Consider the following 19,407-nt stretch of genomic DNA (forward strand, 5'->3'; position numbering starts at 1 on the left):
TGAAAAACAAGGAAAATGAACCTGTTACCTGAAAGGAACACAAGGAGCTGATGGATAAGTGCATGGCGCTAGAAGAGGGTTTCGACCTTTTCTCCAAGTTCACTCTCAGAGTGACACACACAGCGACGACCACTCTTCAACTATTGGCTAATAACTTGGAGGAGGAGAACCTTGGAAAGGAGGACACAAAGCTTCTTTATAGCTTGCTTGAGGTTGACTGGCCCAAGAATCTCATGGCTGGGAAGGGAAAAAAGAAAGAGGCTAGTTAATGGCTTTCTGGTTTTTGTTGTTTCTTTTTTGGTCCTCTTTTGGTCTCTCCTCATCTGCTGTTGATGGTTTTGCTTTTTATGTTGAACTTGTTTATGGGCTATAGGTGGTACGATGCAATGAACACCTATGTGCAGTTTGTTAATTTGGTAAACTTTGCGGGTTTTAAAAGTAGGAATACTAGTAACTCTATATTTTGGTATACTATTTATGATGTTTTTGATATGAGCTGTTAGGGGGACTATTTGGTTGTGTGCTGGTTGCCAGCTAGTTTTGTGATGTTACTAGTAGGTTTTTGATGGTTGTTCCACCACTATTGTAAAAGGCTATCCCCCTAGTTTTTGGTTTGTTCTTTAATAAAAAACATATAACTTAAACTTATAAATATCATATATGTATTAGATTGTATTATATTGTTAAAAATATAAACAATACAATACAAATATAACTTAATTTTTTAAATATATAATTTATTATCTATACTATCTTAACTATAGACCATAATTTAAAAGTTATTAAAATTCTGAAAGTGAAATAATATTTAAAAAAGCAATTTTTTTTTTTAAAGTTTATATTTATTATTTCAATATCTTTTAATTATTATATAATAAAGAATAAAAAATTATATTTAATAAATTTTAAATATAACGATTTAATTTTTTATAAAAGAAATAGAAAAATATAGAATTAAATTTTAAAATAGTAAAAATCTTTTCTCCCTTGCACACCACGATTTTAAGGAAAAATTGCAGGAGACGCACCTGTCACATAAAACACCTTTAAACAGATATGTCCTACACATTGTCACTACGTGGCTGTTGCACGAGATGACGCGTACATTTCAAAACAAGATTTTGATTACAGTTGTTATAGTGCAGCAGTTCATTGAACAAGGGTTGGATCCGAAAGTAATGCTCGCCTGTCCTGGCAACTAAAAAAGCCACTTCCAGCACACCAACGCTAAGGTAGGTGATTTTTTCTACTATGAATATCGCTCTGTGAAGAATCTATTATGTTGAAAGTTACTTAGAATTTTTTGTAGCAAAATTATCCTGAATTCAACGTATTTACATACTAACTGCAGTCTTACCGAAACACCACCGGCAGCTGAGGGCAGAATTAGTTTTAATTTGTGCCTGTTCAGTTGCTGGAATAGGAATAGAAAATTTGGAATACGTTTCCTATTTTCCGTTTGGTTCATCAATTGGAATAGGGAATATGAATACATATTCTCATTTTGCTTCTAAAATGAGCTTATACCCATTCCAAAAAATAGCTGTTATTGGAATAGCCATTCCTATTTCCAATATGCATTTCTATTCTCCATTCCTATGCCTGCAACCAAACGGGCAGGGTTCAGGTTTACAAATATTAAGAATGCGGGGAATGTTATATTTGATCGTTTTAGAGAATATGATGTAAGCTTATATCATATTGTGTAAAGCGCAGTTCGTAATTGATCCAATGTACCAAGCAAAAGTCTATTTCAACAGATCATAAAGTTGGAAACTAATTTGCATCAGAATCTTTGAGTTAGGACGTTGTCACAAACTTAAATTACGTTGTCACATACTTGAGCCAAGTCACTAGTACTCAGGTTAATATGGAATGCAAGTGTTGATGTGAGCTTATAATAAGCAAAATCGAGCTTATAACAAGCAAAATCAAACACTCACTGTTTCGAGGTGAAACATTAAATATTCAATCCTCTTGATATGAGGTCATCTAATTCTAAGCTTGCAAAGTAAGATTATGCAATGGCTTCAAGGATCCTCGATCCTTCTTAATTGTGGATTTCACTTTTATAATGTGATATGCTGGTTGTAAGATTGTCATTGTAGGACTTATGCTATTCTTAGATATCAACTCTTACACTTGTAAAGATCTGGCTTCACAATGTAGAATGAAAATATAGCTTTGGTTTTTCAACTTTTCAATACTTAAAATTGCCGGCTTCTATTTGTTTTACTCTTAACTAGGAATGTAAGGAATTATGGATGACTTAGAGGCTTCTATTTGTTTTACTCTTAACTAGGAATGTAAGGAATTATGGATGACTTAGAGTTTACTGGATGTAGTATAATTAACGACTCCAGCTACCTAGCGTAAGCTTCTAAGGAACACTTAATGGTTTTCAAATCAATATCTCCTCTCCAATCCCATCAAATGGATGCAAACTAAAGATTGAATATCAATTGAAGTTTAAGTGCTTTCAGTCATCAACTTACCACTCAAGAAACTCCTCCCATCAGTAGAAGCTAGTCGTTGGATTTGTTTGAGTCAATCAAGTGAACATCCAAATTATTTCCATTCAACTAAACTACTTCAACATGAAAAAAATCTAGTGAAAGATTGACGAAACCATGTAACACTTCAAAGCAATATTAAGTAATTCACCACGAGAACCAACAATGAATTATCCATTAGCTAGCCCACTCTACTTCTAGCTCTCTAATGCTTCTCCTCTAATCTAATGAATCTAACTTTCTAACTCCTTACAAATGAGAAAGCCTTGACCTTTTATAGATGTCCAATTACAATGAACAACCAAGATCGATTGAAGATCAAGGGCCATGATTAATGCTTCAAAACCTTAATTAGGGTTGCCAAATGTACAACCAATTACATGAGGGCACCACATCATGAGACTATAAGAAAATTACAATTATTTTTACAATCGATGAAAAAATCGGACACTTGGCATGATTTGATTGACTGTGCTTGAATTTAGAAACTTCTAATTGGAGTAGACAATACTCCTTATAGATGAGAAGGCCTTGACCTTTTATGGATGTCCAATTATGATGAACGGCCAAGATTAATTGAAGATCAAAGGCTGTGATTAATCCTCCAAAACCCTAATTATTGTTGCCAAATGTACAATCAATTACATGAGAGCACCACATCGTGAGCCAATAAGAAAATTACAATGAATTTTACAACCGATGAAAAAATTGGACACTTGACATGATTTGATTGACTGTGCTTGAATTTAGAATCTTCTGATTGAGGTAGACAACTTAGTGTTAATATTTTAGACCATGAATGAAAATAAGCAGCAAAACATCAGAAAAAGAAACAATAAGACACAATATGTATCCTGGGAAAACTCTCCATCCCGAGGGGAAAGGACCAGCCACACTCAAAGTAGACCCTTAATTGAATAATCTAGAGATTCAATACAAAGCTTCACAAGCTTAGACAGATGAAAGACTTATTTGCCAAGACTGTTATCACATAACAAATACTAGTAGTTTGTCCTTACAGGATTAGACATCCACAAAATATATATCCCTCCTTTTGAATCACAAATGTCACATACAAAAATGGTCACATAATTTCCACAGAGAATGTTATACTGCTGATTAATATTAGGCAAACTATTACTGTCCCCCAAACAGAATAATCACGATGATTAAATCAGTCGTATGTCAAATCATTCTGCATTCCAGAGTCAAGACCGCACATGGGCTTAACTCCTGAGCATTGAATTTTAGATCAAGATAACTGAAAGATGCATCACACGATGATGACCAGAGAATACTTGTGGTGAACATACACAAAGAGCACACACCACTTAAAAATGGAATTCAGAATAATCCTCAATCCCTGATATCAGGCCACAAATGAATGGTGACACACCACCCAAAGCAATGCAGACAACTCAAAGATAACTGATTCTAAAATATGCCGATAAATAAGAATGAAGGCCGCATTGAATTCTGACTGCCACTTCACATGTACAGATGACAGTTACCATAAAGTGCTGTTTCAAAGATGGTAACTCTCCATGTGTTGACTGAGATGCTACATGCTCTGATCGCTGTTACACAACAGTGGTTCTTGATTGTGCCAATGGACTCATTAGCCACACAACCATGTGGCTCTTCATGTGCCAGCAGCTACATAAACACATGACTATTCAATAGCTTCTGTTCTCAAGAATTTAAGGCTCTTCGATGAAACTGAAATTCTGCCAAACATACAATGTTTCTAGTATATTATATATGAACTTAACTGACTATACGAAGCCTTTCTTGATAATGGGCACATGCAAGACCATATGTTGCAACCAAAAGAATGCAACAATGCTGATGAATAATATAGTACCAGATAGAAAAATCATCACAGGTAACTAGAATAGCTCCTGCAGCTATCAATCTTTAAACAATGCCACCTCATTACCTTTATCTTGTAAGTCTATTGAAGTGCATGTGCCTTGAGTCTTAGCTTTTGGAACTGTCTGTTTAAACTGCAAATATTTCTTGCTCGGTCAGAAAGCAACTTTCAAGATTTCTAACTTTGATTAACTCTTCCAGGTTTCTTGAGGGTAATTGAGATGACTCCTATTCTTGAACTGTTCATCTTTCTGAATTTTCTCCATTCTTCTGAAAGTTTTTCTTATGGTTGGACTTGGACTTGTGGTTGTCTTCGAATTTCTCAATGATATTTTCATGTGATTGAACTGCTTTCATTTTCCTGGATTTCCATCTTGATCTTGATTTGGGCCTGCACTTTGATGGTCTTGATGTCAGATTTTCCTTCTCATTTGCATCTTTGAACTTGAAGTCCTGATGTTGAGACATCCCACTTGCATCTTAGCCTTCCCCATTTGAATGCATCTTGCAAGACAAAAGACTAAAGAAGTCTTAAGATCACATAATGATGAAAAGAAACAAAAAATGAAGAAAGACTTAGCATGCTCATGAATAAAGTTTGTTTTAGTTCCTCTTTCTTTCTATTGTCATTATGAATCCTTTCAAATTTGAGATCCAGCTTTTTCCTTGTAAATTCTATTCTGAAATCTGGGAAGTAAGTCTTTTCATATATCACATGCCCAGAATTGTTTTCCTTTCATCCTTCATCTTCCATCTCTGATCTTAGCGAAACCTGTCCTTTTTGTAGAAGGTCATCGCTTGATGAGGAATAGAATTCGCTGCTGGTTAGATCTGCCATCTCGTCAAAGGACCAAAATTGCTGCTAATGAACACGGGATCACTACCAATTTGCAGAGGGAATTTTCTGCTTAAATCTTGATGTAATTTTCTGTTGGATAGGGATACAAATTGCAGGCATAGGCAGAGCTCGACTTGCTGTTGACTTGTTGTGGAAATGAAATGATTTGGAGCTTTCTTATATAGGCGGTTTGGATGTGAATAGAGACGTCACTCAAGAAGGCCAACTTTGGCTTTCTTAGCCAATGAAAATTTAATTAAATTAATCATGGGGCTTTGCTTATTTTGTGAGTTTCCAAACCATCTATTAAGGCTGACCTGCTACAATTGAGTGGCAAATTATTCAATGTTTAACTGCTGGGTGAAAATGATTAGGAGATGGGAAAATTTCTTAAAGAGGGTCGGATTCCGACCCCTCTTTGGAAATTCCTCGACACCAATTTCAACCTTGGACCTACCTTCAGAAGTTTAATCAGATTTGAACCTTGCCTTTATTAAATTTCCTCACATTTGCAATGGAAATGTGTTTTGCTGTTGGGAAGTTTGGCATGCTTTAAGGGTCAGAATTTCAACATTGATGTGAAAACTTTTCCCAAAGTGGGGTGGGTTCCCTGATTTTTGGGCATTTTCACTTAGAGAGGGAGGGCGGCAATTAGACAATCATGGGAAAAAAATCCCAAAAAGGGTCGGATTGCAATCGTTCCTCAACAATTTCCTCTATACTTAGTCATTTTCATTAAAACTTTAACTTTCTACCTCGTTTCCTTCCCATATCTTGCTAAAGTTGTTTCACAAACTTGATTGATATCAAAGATTTTGCCAAAAAAGTAGGGTTGGAAATCTGCTTGATTTGGGAATTAATTCCTAGAGGGTTCGATTACGACACCTCATGGGCATTTTCTTGAAAAACTTAATCATTTCCCATCCTAACTCGAGCCAATTAGTCATTTATTTATCAGATTTTGCCAATCTTACAATTTTTTTTAAAGGCAGCAAAGATTTGGTTAAAATGGCAGGACAAGGATTTTCATAGTTTGGTCATTATTCCCCAAAGAGGACTGGAATCCGACCCTTCTTGGGCAATCTCCTGAAAAGCTTGGTCAACTCGTACAACTTTCAGCCTTACAGCTACCCTTTTCCAAATTTGAAGTGTTAATAATTTTTTTGACTGATGGCAAAGGGAATTGCTATTTAGATTGGGCGGGCTTTTGTTGTGGATGTGAAATAATTCCCAATTAGGGTCAGATTCCGACCCTTCTTGGGCATTTTCAGTTACTCCAAAAATTTATAAGTGTTCAATTTAAAATTTGACCTCTTTTTACATTATTACTCAAAGTTTCCAAGCTCTTCATTTTGCACGCCCTAAGGCTTGATTGGGGGAGTAGAAATGGGAAGAAATTCGGGATTGAATTCTTAAAACTTGCCACTTTCAGACTTAACCCTTTCAGCCATAGATGCTAACTCCTAGAGTACTCACCATTCTTTTTGCTGGCCAAGTTTTCACAAGTTTTGATTCTCGCTTATTTATGGGCACAAACAAATGTTGGTAAAAATGTCGACACAGGTAAAACATTGGTTAAAATGCATATCACCGAACACAACACATAGGCTGGCAGGTTTGCAAGCTCTGATACCACCACAAAAAACCTTACTGTTTTTTGCCCTTTTTTCACTATTTTCTCTGAGAATTTCACCAAACAGCTTGCTTGCTTATAGTATTTTCTGATTTTCTGAGTTTTTCCAATGATTTACTTTCACTGTACTGCTTGTTTGTCATCTTCCTTTCTTGCTGCTTGCATTTGTAATGAATGTGCTCAAAACAATGAATATATATGTGCCAGTTTATTGAGGAGATCTCTTTTGCTACAGTATTATATGTTTGTTTTGAGTTTGAACAATTTTCTCAGGCCACACACAAACTGACCGTTAACCAGTCTCCCATGGCAGCAATTGGAAAATCGCCTAGCAATGATAATTTATGCACACAAAGAAGACCACGATTCCCAAATACTTTATGCTCCAGAGACTAAATCCCTATCTTCCAATTCACGGCTAGTATGGAGCTCACGTTCAATCTCTAACAAAACATGTTCATCACCTAATACATTAAATCTTACTTTATTTACTTTATGGTGACTCAACATGCTCCTTACCAAATGAATTATAAAGTTGGTGAATAAAGATATTAGCTAATATTAATTCTTCAAGCTTTACAAATTTGTCTCAGAAAGGTACATGATTTTTTTGACAGAGCTCGATTTTTGAATCCAACTGTGAATTCCGAGTCACTGCCAATTCACCAGTGAGGAGGAATATTTCACCATCATATCTTATTCTTCTCTAAAGGGTTTTTGTCCTCCAGAGGCTGAGATGAACCAAGTTCACGTTAAATTTAGATAGCTAAGATAAAGATCTTACCTGAGACTACCTGCAGTAAAGTTCTCAAAACTTCTGTTGTGACAGTGATCTTCTACTATCATATTTTTAGCCTTCTCTGTTAATCAAACTCTATCACAGTTGAGCATGTATTCTTTGGAGTTTCTCTGTGTTTGCCTTAATCTCATGAATTTGTGGTTCACATTAAGCTGGAATCGATTCATATTATTACTTTTTATTGTTTTCTCCTTATTGTGGTCTCTGCTGAATCATATGTGACTTGGCACCATCTCTTCATTACCTCAGGCATCTTCATAGCTTGTTCAACCAGTTGTGTATGAGTTGGCATCGTTGTGGGGTTTTCATTGGTCCATGTATTTATGACTTCTGCTCAAGTATGAAAGCCGTCATCGTTTTTGAAGAAGCTCATATCTGCTGAAGATTATTTTTTTGGATGAAAGTAAAAACAGGTTTTGAGGGGCCCTGAAACCCCAAACAAAATAACATCAGAAAGATAAAAATTTTAAGTACCAACTCTTAACCAAGTTTTATAGGGACCTGAGATCCCAGCCCATACAACAATAAATAGACAATAAGACCAAAACCCTTCTAGACAAAAACAGACCAACCACTTGCTGGGAAAAACAAAATGCCAACAGCGACAACCAGCTTCCAGCAACAAAAACCACCATACAATTGACAGAAAGACACAAAAAACTTAAGAGCATTAAACTAGCTCTTTAATGGCATTAGCCATACTCTTACCAATATTAGCAACTTCTTCAACATAATCTTTCACCTGCACTGTAGGGGACACCATTCCAGCCTTCTTTGTGTTAAGCCTCGTGCGTTTGCTCGGACCCCCGCTAAGAGAAACAGCAACAGGAGAGTCTTTAGTCTTTACCTCCTCCAAATAACCTTTACCCAGCCTAGTAGCAGCTGCAAGGAGACTGGAGGTGACATCCTGAATATTTTTCTCACTGGCTTTGATCAATTGACTCAGCTTCCCCTCATGCTCCAAAAGTCTCCTAGGAATGTCACCAACTTTGGCCTCCAAGACCTCCCTCTTGGTAATCTCAGCATCTAGCTTTTCCTGCAATTCACAGACTATCTTCTTCAAAGCCTTCAGCTCATTATAAATCCAGGTGTCAACTCCCAGAGAGGTATGGGCTTTCAACTTGGCCCTGTTGAGAAATTCAAGGGTGCTATCTAGAGTAACCTCATCCTGGCCACCCTGCACATCTTGCATACTATCCTCCTTAAGCTGATTATCATTGAGCTTCTCACATCAAAACCATGATCTTTAGGATTATTTATGTCAGGAGGGAAAATAGTGTCATCCCCAAAGGTCAGGGATAGCCTATCTCATCCACAGGATTCACATTTTGATTCCCGACCTCCATGATCCCTTCAATGTTATCTTTTCCATAACTAGCCTTGTCCTCTATCAACCCTAGGCTACTGACCAATACTACCAGCAATATGGCCCTCATCCTTATTTTCATTGTCAGCCGTAGAAATATCCTTCTCCTCAGCTATTGGGGTGAACTCCACATCCTCAGCTTTATCTGTATCAACAGGTCTAGAAATCAGACTCCTCTTGTTATTGCCTCCATGCTCAACATTGCCATCTTTAATCACAACAATGGCTTTCTTCTCCTGAACTTTAGATGACCCAGCGGGAGTGTCATTTTCCGACTCACTCCTTGAGCTCGAACTATTCTTCTGGCTATTTTTCATAGAAGTCTCCTCAAGACTAATAGAGTAGCCGTCCTTGGAACTACAAACTCCGCTATTTGTAGGCATGTCCTGTCTTTTATTCCCTTGTAAAACCACCTTCCTCTCAGCCTCACCATCTGAGAGATCCGTGACTCAATTTCCATTCCCCGTGGCTTAATCTTGTTTTTCCCAGTCACAGGACCCTTCTTCCCTTTCTTCTCATGACCAGCCTCAATGATCTTTTCTTCCACTTTTCTTTTCCCTTTCATAGAGGGGACAAAGGCCATCGGAGTCCTAGCTTTGTAGTACTTCGTAATAAGCAAAATTAAGCCTCCATACAAAATAAGCCTACCGGCTTTTCTACGAGGGGCATTAAGGCTCTGAAATGAAGATTTCACTAGGTAGAAAGGAAAGGATATCCTCTTTTTATATCAAAAGGGATTGAGAAACATAAAGTGATAATTGTATACTATATGATAGTGGCCATCCAGAATGAAGTAAACCCTAACACATGAAAGAACCCTTTCCCAAATCTCCTTTATCTGGTCCAAGTCAAAGAATTCCCCAACCTAAACCAGCCTTTTCTCTTTCTCCATTTTTGGAAATCTCTTTCGATATTTTTTTTTTCGCTTGAGGAAGTTAATACTAGTGTTTGGTAACCCAGTGATTTTTGCATTAGATCAACATTGACAGTAACACTTACACCATAAAGGGTAACCTTAGCCCCCTCCTAGTTCTTATAAAACTTCTTCGTGATATGGGGCTTGCAACGATGGAGCCTTTCCATTTAGCTTGTAACCTTCCCTTTACTCAACTGCTCCCAAACAACTTCCTTTTACTCAACTGCTCCCAAACAGGCTCCTTCTCCTTCCAAAAGTTATGGTTATTAGGCTCTTGTTTGTTAGGCTTAGCTCCCATCATTGAAAAATTCCACAATAGCTTTAGCCTATGGTAACAATGGTGAGGATAGCACTAAAATAGGATACCCAAAACCCACAAATTGATCCTTCTACGCACGGCGATCAAATGACCCATAATCCATGTGAGAAAGGAGTAATAATGGCTTGGCACATCGTCGAAAAAGGCAACTTTGTTTCATAAGTACCAAAGTGGTTGATTAAAAGGCGGAAATCATGACAATATCCCCCCAACAATTGCATTTATTCTGTCATAATTACTAATAATCTTTATTTCCGGATGTAGGCTCATGTCATCCCTCCAAGTAGTTATAGTGTCAATTTGAACAACAAGGTTGGCAAGCTAGTCCGCCAAATGGTTAGTTTCCCTATAACTATGGGAAATGTAAACCATTTGGTTATTATGCCATCTGCCAAAGATTATTATTCATGGGACTTTGTAATGATATTGTCACGCCTTTTTGATGACAAGATGACGATACTTTTAGCATGAATGCTGATGATATTTTTGTGGGGGAGTATCATAGCATTGCTGTAGACATGAGTCAATGCTTATGTATTGCATTCATGATAATAGCTATCATTGATGTCAACATACACCTTATTCAGTGAAGATTTCCAGAGTCGTAGAGGTAGATGCATTTGGCGCGGTCAACGTTCAACGAGTTGGGTTATGTGCTCTTAGACATATACTCATAGATGTTTATTGGTGTTGGTTCCCAAAACAGTAGATTGGAATCCTACAAGTCTTGCCAATTCGATGCTGGGATATCCAATTGGTTATGGCCAACTTGACGAGATTGATCAATGCAATCCAAATCCCTTGCGCTTCTAGCTCTGCAAAACCAAGGTGGGGGCACCTAATCCTGGACAAAACACTTAGATCCAAGACACTTATAACAAATTGATTAGAATGCAAATTTATTGAAATTTTCCCAAACGACAAGGATTATAGAAAACTTCAAACTTGTGGATTGTGAATTGAGAATAATAAATGAATATATGAATGTTTTCAAAATAAGAATAAGTATAGAGTAATGCAACAAATGAATATATTAACTCTTCAAAGGAAAGATATGAAATAATTGCTAGCATATGGATTACGAATTATGGAAAATATAAAGACTAGTGCCAAAAGGTGATAGAGTCACTGTTATAAGTTTAAAACATACAACTTTATAAAATTCTACGCACATTAATTATAAATAATAGTAATCGAGATGCTATAGATCAAATACATGAACGCAATTTTAAAAATGTTTGGAATGTATTTTAACTCCTGTGGTTCGGAGTCCAACCAAACATAGATTCAGAAACAATTAAATATTTCTCAGTAGCTATAATTGATCCCGTCCACTTATCTATCATATAAATTATTTATAAAATTAAAATAATAATTACAAAGGACAAAACTATATAATATTTTAACTCTAAAGCTTCATGCAAATAAAATAAAATAAATATTTCTTACTGATCATGCCAGAAAAAAAATTGCACTAGAGACACTCCTTATGGATGATCCATCCAATGCAGTTTGACTCCAAAATCGCATAAATATATTTACTCAATAATCTGAATTCATGAGCTTAGTTCAAAAAATCATTTCTTTACCAATGAAAGAATAAAATGTATCATAGAGCATATATATAACCTGGGTATGTAAAAATTTGTAGGAATATGAATTGTATATTGTATGATTTTACATCTATATTTATAGCCAATGAAAGGGTACTGAATTCTCCTCATAACAACGAGACCCTTTATAACAAATAACTAATTGGTAAATCTATTCCAAGCTATGCTTAGGGATAAAATTTATAATATAGTTTGTAAAACACATAACTTATAATATCACCCGATTCATTTAATCTTGGGTATAAGTTATGGAGTGGCTTTGAGAAGATACTTGCAGTCTGTCTGTGGAAAGCTGGAGATTGCTCATGTGTCTTTTCCCGTATGCAAGATATTTCTTTTCAAATCAATTTGATTGAGAGGTGCGCAACACAATGCCGTTAGTTTTGAGCAACTTGGTTATGGCACTTTCAGACTTATTTGTTTTCTAACTCTGTGTGAAATAGAGTTTTTTCCAGATGTAACTCTCCTGCGTTTCTTGTTGACTTCATCCTGTGCATATTTCTTCATCGGGTATGATAATATAATTCTCCAAAGCTACTCCTGCAGACTGCCACTTGACTCTGAAAGGCACATTATGATAACCATGTGAAAATTGTTTAGAAATGAATGTATTTCACTCTGCCTGCTCTTAGCGGTTTGTCCAAATCCGATCACTATTGTTGACACTTTGCATTCCTTTTTGAGCCGGCACTCCCTCTTCATGTATTTATTCATACCTGCAAGAGACATGAAGCATCGTTAGATACAGATCATCGAATATTGATAGATAAACATCCTTATTTGGAAGGGTCCTGTAAGATACGACAATTTTTCAGTAGTGTAGTTGTTTGTTCATTGTTTCATCGGGATGACTTGTATGTCTTTCCATGAGCACTGGATTGTTGTAATAATTGTTGGCTCTTTTTTCTGAGACTTCAGATTTATACTTAGCAGCATCTGGAGAATGATCAGGATGAATAAAAAGACTTTTCCTTATACTGCTGTTATACACAGAAACCTCTAGAGAGATCGATGCTCACATATTTACTGGTTGCGATATGGATTACCATTCATTTGTCAATGTTCTGCAGCACGAGACGGTACTCCAAAAGAATATTAAATGAAGACGTGCTTTGGCTGGGCAGGCTGCGAGGAAATACCTCTATAGCATCATTTCACTCCATCATTGGGCACCATAAAACAATTGCTAAATAGAGAGATTTAACAAGTCAGTTGCATTTTCAGGTCCATATGCCCCTTGCTTCATAAATTATGGAAGTACCAGCTTTTTGAATAAAATCAGATGAATACTCTCTCTATATTCAGAATACAACTCTGAACTGTACCATTCTCGCTCTGCCTCCAATTTTCATGTATATGAAACAATCCACTGTTTGCCTATACAACTTCGTTGATGGTTTTCAGAGAAGTTTTCCTCAAGCCTTCATTGGTGTGATATTAATAACCTTCATATCTGGTCTAAAAATTGAACAAATGAAGCATCATCAATTTTGTAGATAATGTCCTCTTACTTCCAGTTGGTGCTCACATTCCTGAAGGAAGATAGTATAAAAGATATCTGCCTTCAGCCCATTGTCTGAAACTCCCCATATGTAATAATGTAGAGGACAAGCCTCGAATGTAGGTACTGTGAATGTAAGCTTCAGCCTTTGCCATCTTACTGACAAAATGAACAATCCTGAACAATAGATGTGACTCTTTCCTCATTCTCACCCAAGATCAGTCAGTGCTGAATAATTTCTTGTAAAATCTGGAGTTATTATTGTTAGTTCAATCTAAGGAACACTTCATGTGATCGATCTGGTATTGGCAGTTAAGTGGATCCAAGGAAAGCTTTCCAAACATTTCTTCCTGTTGTATCAATTCAATCTGGATGCAGCATATTTAAACACACAACCCTGCATAGTAGATCTTTCTTGCTTTACCCTAATCTCATCAAAACAACCAACAACAGGATCAAGCTTTTCATATTGGCATCTATTGTTTGTGCTTGATTCTAGGGTCATATCCTTATATTATACTGAAATAAAAAGAGTCCCAATCTGAATGGTTTGTCCCACAGCTTGAAAAGATTAGACAACGTGCACAAATGGAGGCCTAGAATCTTGGGCTTCATCAATTGGTACTACAGTTAATTGCGCAGAAAGAGATGCAGTTATGACAAAGTCATGCGATGTTTTCTAGAGGTAGCTTTTACAGAGAGTTTCTGAAAAACGGGTACTGGTAAATCAGTTATATCTTTTAGTTGAGATGGAATTATGTGCAGCACGTTTAGAGGATGGTCAGAGATATGTTCAAGATGTTATGTTCTAGATGGTGAAATCAGATATGCAATTTGAGCCAACTTATGAAGTTTGTTCAACGTGTTCGTTCCTGTGAGATGACTATTCATAAAATTATTATGAAAAGAGTTTAATTGTAATGTAACATGTATTGTAATATCTTAATAATGTCCTTTATTACTCAATGCAAATTGAGAAAGCCTCAAGACCAACTCAATACTTGTTTTAGGACTTCGTATAAAGGAAAGGTCATTTCCTTGTGGATTGGTATCCAATGTGGATGGTTATTATGTATGTGAACTTGGATGCAAATATGTACTTGATTAGAGTAGAGATTGATGTTGATGATCTATTGTGAGCTTCAAAGGAACTGTATGGCAAAGAAGTTGTTGTTTAGTCAGTTTAAGAACTTGGATAAATTATCCTGAAGCTTGTTTGGTGAAGACAGTCTGAGGCTATTTGAATAGTGGGTTCAGTTGTCCTCCTTTCAACTCTTAATAGGGTTGGCACAACTCCTAACAGAGTTGGAATCTTCCAACAAGGATTCAAAGTCTCCTAATAGGGACTCATATGTATTGATTGTATTTCATTGGCTCTTAACAAAGTCCATCCTTTCTCAAGGAACTTTTATATTAGTACATCATCTTGTGGGCATCATTCCCACCAGGGTTTTCCCTCTAATCAAGGGCTTCCCTAGTTAACTTATCTAGTGTTATTGTGCATGGTTATCTTTCTATAATTGTTACATCTATTGTTTAAAAGTTTTAGAATGAATAAAGATATTGAGAGTTGTTTTACATGCGTAACTGATTCACCCCCCCTCCTCTTAGTTATCTTGGTGGATTTTACTTTCTAACAACTGGTATCAAAACATCAAGTCCTTGAAGGAAAAGTTTAACAGCTTGAGGAGATCCACAACTTATTTCAAGAAAGAAAGTCTGAAGTTTGATGGAATCAATTTTGACAACTGGAAGGAGAAGATAAAGAGTCACCTATTGTGTATGGGTCCAGAATATTGGCTAGTTACATTGACCAAGAAGATTGTGATAGAAGAAGATAAGATTGGCTCTTGCGAACAAGATGAAAAAGATCTATTTTTACAGAATATGCTTGCTAGGGAAGCACTGCTACCAGCCCTTCCTGAAACCAAGTATGGAGAGGTAAAATCTTTAAGACTTGCTAATGAAATTTGGAATACTTTATAGAGGATATTTGAAGGTGATGAACATGCTAAGAAGGCTAGAGAGTTGGATATGTATGTTTTGAGATGCTAAAATGTAGAAAGATAAAACTATAAGAGCTTACATTGGTAGAATATTATAAATTGTTGTTGGAATAAAAAGTTGTAGAGGTGAAAAGTCAAAAGATGAAGTTTTATGGAAAATTTCGAAGACATTGACACTTGCTTTTCATTTAAGGGCATAGATGATTGAACAAGTTATTCCCTAGACACCTAACTTTAAAAGAGAGGCTCTTCTTGCGAGGTTGCAAAGATCTTAATTATGGATGAAACAAAATGGAGAATTAGCTAGAGTGGAAATTGCCTTTAGCATACAAAGAGACATACCTATATTGATAAGATGTGTGAGTACAAGTGGAGATTATGCTAGTGGTAGCCGAGAAGCAAAAGAAGAAGAAGATAAGAAGATTGATGAAGGACTTATCTTGCTTATGAAGAGAGAACCTAAAGGTAACAAAATTCTTGTTTGTTGGACATGTAAAGAACTTGGCCATTATTCTTCTAAATGTCCTAAGAGAGTAAAGAAGTTTAAACCTCGAAAGCCTTACAAGTCAATAATACGTAAGGATTGCTTCTTTGTTAATGAAGATGATGAAATTGATTTTAAGATGGTGAATTTCCTAGATGATTGGGATGATGAGGATGATGAGATAAGATTTGTTGCTATTAAAGAAGAAAGTCCTAAAAGGGAAATAGAAAAAGCATTAGTATCACAAATTGAGAAGAAAAAGTTTGATTGAATTATAGATAGTGGCTGCTCCCATCATATGATTGGAGATATGAACAAATTTTTTGAGTTCAATAGTTATGATGGAGGTATAGTTAAGAGTTGGAAATAATGCAACGTGTCACAGAAAAGGAAAATGATCTATTATTCTTGATGGAAAGACTAACACTGAATATGTTTACTTCGTGGATGGTTTGAAACATAATCTTTTGAGTGTTGGACAATTTGTTGACAAGGGATATCGGTTGCAGTTTATAGAGTAGACTTGCATTATCAAGGATAAAGATGGTACATTGATTGGTACTGGTATAAGAACGAGAGATAATGTATTTCAGTTGAACCCTACTGAAATGACATTTTTGGTTGATATAGTGGATGATAGTTGGTTATGGCATAAGAGATTTTGTCATATCAACTTTGATAACATTGTGAAGCTCAATACTATATTTGTAGTTAGAGACTTGCTTAAGATTTTGAAACCTACTAACATGATGTGCAAAGAATGTGTATTGACAAGACAGAAGATAAGTTCATTTCCAAGCAAGATGTTTACTACTTCAATGGAGTTGGAGATTGTGCATACAAATCTGAGTGGTCCAACAGGGACAAAAACCTTTTATGGTGAAAGGTATTTCATGCTTCTTATTGATAATTTCACTAGAATGAGACTTGCTTAAGATTTTGAAACCTACTAACATGATGTGCAAAGAATGTGTATTGGCAAGACAGAAGATAAGTTCATTTCCAAGCAAGATGTTTACTACTTCAGCGAAGTTGGAGATTGTGCATACAAATTTGAGTAGTCTAACAAGAACAAAAACTTTTTATGGTGAAAGGTATTTCATGCTTCTTATTGATGATTTCACTAGAATCATGTGGGTTGTATTTCTTAGAGATACATTTGAAGCTTTTGAGAAGTTTAAGATATTTAAGAGTAGAGTTGAGAATGAATTTGGTTTGAAGATTAAATGCTTGAGATCTGATAGAAGAGGAGAATTAGTTTAAAATAAATTTAACAACATTTTTGAGGATAATGGTATAAAGAGATAGCTTTCAGCCCCTAATACTCTGCAACAAAATGGGATAGCAGAAAGAAGGAACATACCAATGACAAAAGCAACTAGAGAAATGATGTTTGAGAACAATGTAGCACAAATATTTTGGAGAGAAGCAGTGGACACCACAATATGCACTATGAGCAAAGTGCAAATTAAACAAGGTACTAGTAACACACCTTATTTAACTTTGGTTTGGACATACACCTACAATAAAATACTTTAGAATCTTTTCAAGTAAATACTATATTAAGAGGGATGCTGATATTGGAAAGTTTGATTGTAGAAGCGATGAAGGAATGTTTCTTGGTTATTCATTGAAAAATGAAGCATATAGATGTTTTAATCAGAGATTGAAGACTACTGTTGAAAGTGCTAATGTGAGAATTGATGAAAAGTTTAGAATTCAAGAAATGATACTTGACTATAATTCTAATGAAGAGACTAATCAAAGGACTAACAATCTGAATGTTGAGCAGGAATTGTTTTATGAATCTGACACTGATTTACAAATTGAATTACAAGGAGAAGTAAAGAGAGAACCTAGATCTGAACCTAGAGCAGAAAGCAGAATTGAGCAAGTGACATCGAACTTAAATGTGACAAAGAATCACCCTATTGAACAAATTATTCGAAGTGTGAACGAAGAAGTTATGACAAAAAAACAAGTTACTGAAGAATTGTGTTTAATTTCTCAAGTTGAGCCTAATAAAAATATGACTACTGGATAAAAACTATGAAAGAAGAGTTAAAGCAGATTGAAAAGAACAAGACTTGGGAATTGGTTCCTAGACCTAAAGATAAAAATGTTATTGGAACTAAATGGGTATTTAGAATCTAGGTAAATAAACAAAGTAAAGTTATGAGAAACAAAGCAAGACTAGTTTGTAAAGGATATTCGCAATAAGAAGGAATTGATTTTGAAGAAACTTTTGCACTTGTTGCTAGATTAGAGGTAGTGAGAATGTTTTTAGCATATACAGCTAATAAGAACTTTAAAGTTTATCAAATGGATGTTAAATCAACATTTATGAATGGAGAACTTGAAGAGGAGGTATACATTGAACAACTTGACAGCTTTCTCTTGACAGACAAAAAAGATATGGTTTGCAGATTGAAGAAGGCATTGTATGGACTAAAACAAGCACCTAGAGCCTGTTATGCAAGATTGGATAAACATTTGAAAAATTTAGGGGTTGTGAAAGGTAATGCTGAAAGTAATTTGTACCTGATAAAAAATGAAGATGGTTTTCTGATTGTTGTAGTATATTTGGATGACATTATGAGGGAATGATGAAGCTAGCAAGACATTTTTTAGAAGAAATGAAGAAATTTTTTGAGATGAGTATGGTTGGAGAGATGAAGTGCTTCTTGGGATTGCGGATCATATAGAATAAAGATGGATTTTTTATATCACAAGCTAAGTATCTTAGAGATTTGTTGAAGAGATTTGGATTGGATTGGATGTAAGTTATCTGACAAAGATGAATCCCCTAGTGTAGAACAAACAAAGTACAAATCTATGATTGGTGGATTGTAGTATTTGACACACACAAGACCTAATATAGCTAATGCAGTTGGAATTGTGGCAAAATTTCAAGTAGATCCTAAAGAGACGCACCTTGTAGCAATAAAAAGAATTTTTAGATATTTGAAAGGAACACCTGATTATGGTTTATGGTATGATAGATCACTTGATTTCACATTGTGTGCATATACTGACGCTGATTGGGTAGGAAGTGTATATGATAGAAAGAGCACCGGTGGTGGAGCATTTTTCTTGGGAGGAAGATTGGTTTCTTGGCTAAGCAAGAAACAAGACTGCATTTCACAGAGTACAACAAAAGTAGACTATGGAGTAGCAACAAATAATTATAATCAGATTATTTGGATGAAGTTAGACGCTAAAAGATAGTGGAATTGAGTTTACTAAGCCTATTATCATACATTGTGATAATACAAGTACAATGAGAATGTCAAAGAATTTAGTATTACATTCAAAGACAAAGTACATATCTATTAAGTATCACTTTTTGAGAGAGAAGGTTGCAGAGAAAGAGATCATATTGGAATATGTCAGCACAAAGGAGCATACGACAAACATATTTACAAAACCTTTGGCTAAGGACACATTTGAGTATTTGAGAGGTATGCCAGGGCTTATGCCCCAACCTACTTCAGAGTAGTTGATGCAGAGATTGCATTAGTCTAGTATCATCCTTTTGGAGAGAAAT

General features: G+C 35.7%; 1 protein-coding gene across 3 annotated transcripts in view; it reads left to right on the forward strand.

Moving 5' to 3' along the window:
* The first annotated feature begins 1,034 nt into the window (after positions 1 to 1,034).
* The window catches only part of LOC149547763 (uncharacterized), a 104,526-nt gene continuing 86,153 nt past the window's right edge, over positions 1,035 to 19,407 (forward strand). The window contains exon 1 of one of the 3 annotated variants that reach the window (XM_089791820.1): positions 1,035 to 1,232. The gene's annotated coding sequence lies outside the window, so the exon portion shown is untranslated. The remainder of the gene's footprint in view (positions 1,233 to 19,407) is intronic. The other 2 variants (XR_016353918.1, XR_016353917.1) reach the window with 2 other exon arrangements.

Source organism: Cupressus sempervirens, chromosome 7 (assembly GCF_028749045.1).
Source record: "Cupressus sempervirens isolate cs-2001-9-10 chromosome 7, ASM2874904v1, whole genome shotgun sequence".
NCBI classification, from domain to species: Eukaryota; Viridiplantae; Streptophyta; class Pinopsida; order Cupressales; family Cupressaceae; genus Cupressus; species Cupressus sempervirens.